The sequence below is a fragment of the Salvelinus alpinus genome, chromosome 29 (genome assembly GCF_045679555.1).
Source record: "Salvelinus alpinus chromosome 29, SLU_Salpinus.1, whole genome shotgun sequence".
In the NCBI taxonomy this organism is placed as follows: Eukaryota; Metazoa; Chordata; class Actinopteri; order Salmoniformes; family Salmonidae; genus Salvelinus; species Salvelinus alpinus.
The window spans coordinates 18627068-18634953 of record NC_092114.1 but is presented as its reverse complement, the minus strand read 5'-3'; positions in this window follow the sequence as shown (position 1 = coordinate 18634953).

Sequence of the window (7886 nt, the reverse complement as noted above, 5' to 3'; positions counted from 1 at the left end):
TAGCAACAGCATAAAATATAAAATGGGGGGGGGGGAATTTCAAATAGTCTGGGTAGCCATTTGATTAGCTGTTCAGGAGTCTTGTGGCTTATGACTGTTTAGAAGCCTCTTGGCCCTAGACCTGGTGCTCCAGTACCGCTTGCCATGCGGTGGCAGAGAGAACAGTCTATGACTAGGGTGGCTGGAGTCTGAGAATTTTTAGGGCCTTCCTCTGACACCGCCTGGTATTGAGGTCCTGGATGGCAGGAAACTTGGCCCCAGTGATGTACTGGGCCTTACGCACTACCCTCTGTAGTGCCTTGCGTTCGGAGGCCGAGCAGTTGCCATACCAGGCAGTGATGCAACCAGTCAGGATGCTCTCAATGGTGCAGCTGTAGAACCTTTTAAGGATCTGAGGACCCATGCCAAATCTTTTCAGTCTCTTGAGGGGGAATAGGTTTTTGCCTTGCCCTCTTCACGACTGTCTTGGTGTGCTTGGACCATGTTAGTTTGTTGGTGATGTGGACACCAAGGAACTTGAAGCTCTCAACCTGCTCCACTACAGCATTGTCGATGGGAATGGGGGCGAGCTCAGCCCTCCTTTTCCTGTAGTCCACAATCATCTCCTTTGTCTTGATCACGTTGAGGGAGAGGTTGTTGTCCTGGCACACGGACATGTCTCTGACCTCCCTATAGGCTGTCTCGTCGTTGTTGGTGATCAGGCCTACCACTGTTGTGTCATCGGTAAACTTGATGATGGTGTTGGAGTTGTACCTGGCCGTGCAGTCATGAGTGAACAGGGAGTACAGGAGGGGACTGAGCACGCACCCCTGAGGGAGCACCCCTGAGCACGCACCCCTTGAGCACTCCCCCGTGTTGAGGATCATCATGACGGATGTGTTGTTACCTACCCTTACCACCTGGGTGCGGCCCGTCAGGAAGTCCAGGATCCAGTTGCAGAGGGAGGTGTTTAGTCCCAGGGTCCTTAGCTTAGTGGTGAGCTTTGAGGGCACTATGGTGTTGAACACTGAGCTGTAGTCAATGAATAGCATTCTCACATAGGTTTTCCTTTTATCCAGGTGTGAAAGGGCAGTGTGGACTGAGAATCTAGAAAAGTCTTGTGTGGTTAACCTGTCAGATGTTAAGTCCCCTATATGGGGGACTTTGAGCGGTTCTGGACCGGTTCCGACTGACATTGTGGTGTACAAAGCGCTCTGTGAACGCCATATGGTCCTGTGCCTTATAGTGGCAGACAGCTCCATCTGTTTGCTCTCTGCTAGGCTAGTGGCAACACTTCCACATTTATTACATATCCAAAGAAATTTGATGAACTGACTTGTTGGAATCAAATCAAATTTTATGTGTCACATACACATGGTTAGCAGATGTTAATGCGAGTGTAGCGAAATGCTTGTGCTTCTAGTTCCGACAATGCAGTAATAACCAACAAGTAATCTAACCTAACAATTCCACAACTACTACCTTATACACACAAGTGTAAAGGGATAAAGAATATGTACATAAAGATATATGAATGAGTGATGGTACAGAACGGCATAGGCAAGATGCAGTAGATGGTATAGAGTACAGTATATACATATGAGATGAGTAATGTAGGGTATGTAAACATAAAGTGGCATAGTTTAAAGGGGCTAGTGATACATGTATTACATAAAGATGGCAAGATGCAGTAGATGATATAGAGTACAGTATATACATATACATATGAGATGAGTAATGTAGGGTATGTAAACATTATATTAAGTGGCATTGTTTAAAGTGGCTAGTGGTACATTTTTACATACTTTCCATCAATTCCCATTATTAAAGTGGCTGGAGTTGAGTCAGTATGTTGGCAGCGGCCACTAAATGTTAGTGGTGGCTGTTTAACAGTCTGATGGCCTTGAGATAGAAGCTGTTTTTCAGTCTCTCTGTCCCTGCTTTGATGCACCTGTACTGACCTCGCCTTCTGGATGATAGCGGGGTGAACAGGCAGTGGCTTGGGTGGTTGTTGTCCTTGATGATCTTTATGGCCTTCCTGTGACATCGGGTGGTGTAGGTGTCCTGGAGGGCAGGTAGTTTGCCCCCGGTGATGCGTTGTGCAGACCTCACTACCCTCTGTAGAGCCTTACGGTTGTGGGCGGAGCAGTTGCCGTACCAGGCGGTGATACAGCCGGACAGGATGCTCTCGATTGTGCATCTGTAGAAGTTTGTGAGTGCTTTTGGTGACAAGCCAAATTTCTTCAGCCACCTGAGGTTGAAGAGGCGCTGCTGCGCCTTCTTCACAACGCTGTCTGTGTGGGTGGACCAATTCAGTTTGTCCGTGATGTGTACACCGAGGAACTTAAAACTTTCCACCTTCTCCACTACTGTCCCGTCGATGTGGATAGGGGGGTGCTCCCTCTGCTGTTTCCTGAAGTCCACAATCATCTCCTTTGTTTTGTTGACGTTGAGTGTGAGGTTATTTTCCTGACACCACACTCCGAGGGCCCTCACCTCCTCCCTGTAGGCCGTCTCGTCGTTGTTGGTAATCAAGCCTACCACTGTAGTGTCGTCCGCAAACTTGATGATTGAGTTGGAGGCGTGCATGGCCACGCAGTCGTGGGTGAACAGGGAGTACAGGAGAGGGCTCAGAACGCACCCTTGTGGGGCCCCGGTGTTGAGGATCAGCGGGGTGGAGATGTTGTTACCTACCCTCACCACCTGGGGGCGGCCCGTCAGGAAGTCCAGGACCCAGTTGCACAGGGCAGGGTCGAGACCCAGGGTCTCGAGCTTGATGACGAGTTTGGAGGGTAGTATGGTGTTAAATGCTGAGCTGTAGTTGATGAACAGCATTCTCACATAGGTATTCTTCTTGTCCAGATGGGTTAGGGCAGTGTGCAGTGTGGTTGCGATTGCGTCGTCTGTGGACCTATTGGGTCGGTAAGCAAATTGGAGTGGGTCTAGGCCCTAGGGTGTCAGGTAGGGTGGAGGTGATATGGTCCTTGACTAGTCTCTCAAAGCACTTCATGATGACGGAAGTGAGTGCTACGGGGCGGTAGTCGTTTAGCTCGGTTACCTTAGCTTTCTTGGGAACAGGAACAATGGTGGCCCTCTTGAAGCATGTGGGAACAGCAGACTGGGATAAGGATTGATTGAATATGTCCTTAAACACACCAGCCAGCTGGTCTGCGCATGCTCTGAGGACGCGGCTGGGAATGCCGTCTGGGCCTGCAGCCTTGCGAGGGTTAACACGTTTAAATGTTTTACTCACCTCGGCTGCAGTGAAGGAGAGCCCGCAGGTTTTGGCAGCGGGCCGTGTCAGTGGCACTGTATTGTCCTCAAAGCGAGCAAAAAAGTTATTTAGCCTGCCTGGGAGCAAGACATCCTGGTCCGCGACGGGGCTGGTTTTCTTTTTGTAATCCGTGATTGACTGTAGACCCTGCCACATACCTCTTGTGTCTGAGCTGTTGAATTGCGACTCTACTTTGTCTCTATACTGGGACTTAGCTTGTTTGATTGCCTTGCGGAGAGAATAGCTACACTGTTTGTATTCGGTCATGTTTCCGGTCACCTTGCCCTGGTTAAAAGCAGTGGTTCGCGCTTTCAGTTTCACGCGAATGCTGCCATCAATCCACGGTTTCTGGTTTGGGAATGTTTTAATCGTTGCTGTGGGTACGACATCGTCAATGCACTTTCTAATGAACTCGCTCACCGAATCAGCGTATTCGTCAATATTGTTGTTGGACGCAATGCGGAACATATCCCAATCCACGTGATCGAAGCAGTCTTGAAGCGTGGAATCAGATTGGTCGGACCAGCGTTGAACAGACCTGAGCGAGGGAGCTTGTTGTTTTAGTTTCTGTTTGTAGGCTGGAAGCAACAAAATGGAGTCGTGGTCAGCTTTTCCGAAAGGAGGGCGGGGGAGGGCCTTATATGCGTCGCAGAAGTTAGTATAACAATGATCCAAGGTTTTACCAGCCCTGGTAGCACAATCGATATGCTGATAGAATTTAGGGAGTTTTGTTTTCAGATTAGCCTTGTTAAAATCCCCAGCTACGATGAATGCAGCCTCAGGGTGTGTGGTTTCCAGTTTACAAAGAGTCAGATAAAGTTCGTTCAGGGCCATCGATGTGTCTGCTTGGGGGGGAATATATACGGCTGTGATTATAATCGAAGAGAATTCCCTTGGTAGATAATGCGGTCGACATTTGATTGTGAGGAATTCTAGATCAGGTGAACAGAATGACTTGAGTTCCTGTATGTTGTTATGATCACACCACGTCTCGTTAATCATAAGGCATACACCCCCACCCCTCTTCTTACCAGAAAGATGTTTGTTTCTGTCGGCGCGATGCGTGAAGAAACCAGCTGGCTGCACCGACTCCGTTAGCGTCTCTTGAGTGAGCCATGTTTCCGTGAAGCAGAGAACGTTACAATCTCTGATGTCTCTCTGGAATGTTACCCTTGCTCGGATTTCATCAACCTTATTGTCAAGAGACTGGACATTGGCGAGTAGTATGCTAGGGAGTGGAGCGCGATGTGCCCGTCTCCGAAGCCTGACCAGGAGACCGCCTCGTTTGCCCCTTTTACGGCGTCGCTTAGGGTCACCGGCTGGGATTAGATCCATTGTATTGGGTGGAAGGCAAAACACTGGATCCGCTTCGGGAAAGTCATATTCCTGGTTGTAACGATGGTGAGTTGACGTTGCTCTTATATTCAGTAGTTCCTCCCGACTGTATGTAATGAAACCTAAGATTACCTGGGGTACCAATGTAAGGAATAACACATAAAAAAACAAAATACTGCATATTTTCCTAGGAACGCGAAGCGAGGCGGCCATCTCGTCCGGAAGGTGGCATCCTATGACGGTGCCACGTTGAAAGTCACTGAGCTCTTCAGGAAGGCCATTCTACTGCCAATGTTTGTCTATGGAGATTGCATGACTGTGTGCTCGATTTTATACACCTGTCATCAACGGGTGTGACAGAAATAGCCGAATCCACTAATTGAAGGGGTGTCCACATACCTTTGTATATATAGTGCATAATGAAGCAACAAATTGCTACTTAATTTCAAGATTTTTAATTGTTTTTAATTTTTTTTTAAATTAAATTAATTACTTTTAATCAAATAACCTTCAAAGACTACATTCTGCAGGGCCTTTGGAGTGGCACAACAGTCTGAGGCACTGCAATGCAGTGCTTGAGGTGTCACTACAGACCTGGGTTCAATCCCAGGCTGTGTCACAGCTGACTGAGAGACCCATGGATCTCTAGCAACTCCTCGTGTTGGGCTGGTCGCTAGCCGAAGGGTTTTTTCTCTGACACATTGGTGTGGCTGGCTTCCGGGTTAAGCGATCAGTCTGTCAAGAAGCAGTGCGGTTTGGCAGGGTCGTGTTTCGGAGGATGCGTTCCTCTCCCGAGTCCGTAGGGGAGTTGCACTGAGGAGACAAGACAGTAACTACAAATTGGGGAGAGAAAATGGGTAAAAGTACAAAAAATAATAATCATAATTTTTGCACACCCTCATGATAGTGCTATTTGCTAATAATGTCCCTCTTGTGCATGTCATCATTAAGGCCTACCTTCGTTACAAGGGTAGGGCTTGCACTAATCCATTTCATGACGGCATGTAGCTGTAGAAGTCAGATCTGGAATCCTTCAACATGGTTTGCTTCATTAACTGTATAATAAAAAGACAAACCCACAAACTGATATCAACCTTTTATTTTATTTCAATTTATTAGCAAATGATTACCACACACAGGTTATCTCAGATGTGAGTGATTTTCCCATTTCTAATAGTATTGTGTATGTCATACAGCATAAGGGCCTCTTGTTGGCCGTAGATGGCATTATGTCATTATAGGGATATTTGGATTACAGTTTCCCAGCCCAATGCAAAGGTCTACAGTGCATTTTGGTCGCATATACTCCTAAATATTACGCTATGCGACTTGAGATTTGAATGTGACAGCACCAGTACGCCTAGAAAAAAATCACCCAGATAATAATTGTTGTAATTATTACTTCACTGTCCCACAGCCTCTGAGTGCCATAAGGAATAAAATCACGCAAATTCGTGACGTCATGCGTTCACCATTACTACAGCGAAACGGCTTCTTTCTAGCCCAAACCGTTCAAATCGTATGACCCACAATACCACCACAACGTTTCTTTCTTCCTATCGCAGGTTGGCAGGACCGCGTTTTACGTTCATAAAGCGTGTAGCGGGCCGTTCTTAAACTACTCACCAGCCGCTAACCATGTTCAGTCATGTTACAGCATTAGCTAGCGCAACCTGGTAACCACGGATGATAGTTATCATTATCTTTGTTGTAATTGTACCAGTAGTATGCATGCAACACTTGGTGGCATAGAAAGAAAGGGAGAGCTTTTTTGAGAGATGCATATAGGCCGAATGTAGGCTATATCCCAATCTTACAAATACATGTTTCTGGTGCTCCTGAATCCTGTATATTGTAATTGCTGGCAATTCTTATCATTTATACCTTAAATATTTTTCATTATGCTCCTTAGAAGAACATGTGCTCCTTGAAACAAATGTCAGCATAGAGCCCTGCATTGCATTAGTCCCCACAGCATGAGAGCTCTTTCTTCACATGCAGTTCAGGTGTCACATGGGCTGGCCAGCCATGGGTGGTACCTCTTTAAGGAATACCTAGGATAGGATAAAGTAATCCTTCTAACCCCCCCCCCCCTTAAAAGAGTTAGATGCACTATTGTAAAGTGGTTGTTCCACTGGATATCATAAGGTGAATGCACCAATTTGTAAGTCGCTCTGGATAAGAGCGTCTGCTAAATGACTTAAATGTAAATGTAAATGGTAGCAAAATAGGTACATATGAGGGCAATGCACGCCAGCAGTTTCCAGATGGGATTGTAGCTGTTGAATGGCCTCCGGACATGTGGCAGTCCAGTGGGGGACTGATGGTGGAGTGGACCTATCGACAACAGTTCTGGGAGATTCAGGATGGCATTGACATTAGAGAGGTGTGTTGGTTCAATGTGGTGAACACCTGTCTTATGAGCTTGTCATCATCTGTAGTTGCATCCTCCCCATATACCACAATGTCACCAACTCAACATGTACGGCAACTCCAGGGCAGACAGCCAAGATAATAAATATTCATATTGATATTTCAGCCTATTGTATCTCTCTGTTTACAGGTCCATATTCCCAAGATGCATTCATATATCTCATTGCTGTTTGGTTGTGTATGTAGAGTAGATAACTGACTACCGGTACTAGTATTCCCGAATTCTAGCAGTAGCAGAGCTTGCAATAATTATTGTTTTATCTTTATTTAACTAGGAAAGTCAGTTAAGAACAAATTCTCATTTACAACGATGGCCTACCCCGGCCAAACCCTAACCCGGACAATGCTGAACCAATTGTGCGCCGCCCTATGGGACTCCCAATCACGGCCGGTTGTGATACAGCCTGGAATCAAACCAGGGTCTGTAGTGACGCCTTTAGCACTGAGATGTAGTGCCTTCGACCGCTGCGCCACTAAGGAGCCCAAGTTGCCAGTTGCCTGAGGGAAGCCACAGTTTTGACGAGCTGTCGTCGTGGAAACATCCCAGAGGCCAGAGGACGTTGCTATGAAAACTCCTTGTATTGTATCATTGAGGTCTAAAGTCCATCTCCGGCCCCCTAATGCCAGTCATGGGACCCCTGTTCCCGCAGCTGCTATGCTATCCATGCCAGCTGGGCAGCAGAGACGTAACCCTAAGTGTCCCATTTATTTTGTCCAAACTGTACCAAAGTTGTCTGTAAACACAGACCTAGGACCAGTGTCTAAAGGCAGCTTTCTACTCCTTCCAAATCCTGACTGCTAAGCAAAATAATTATGGGATTTCCTGCAAAAAAAGCCTCCCTGTGTTGCCTCCTCCAAAATACAA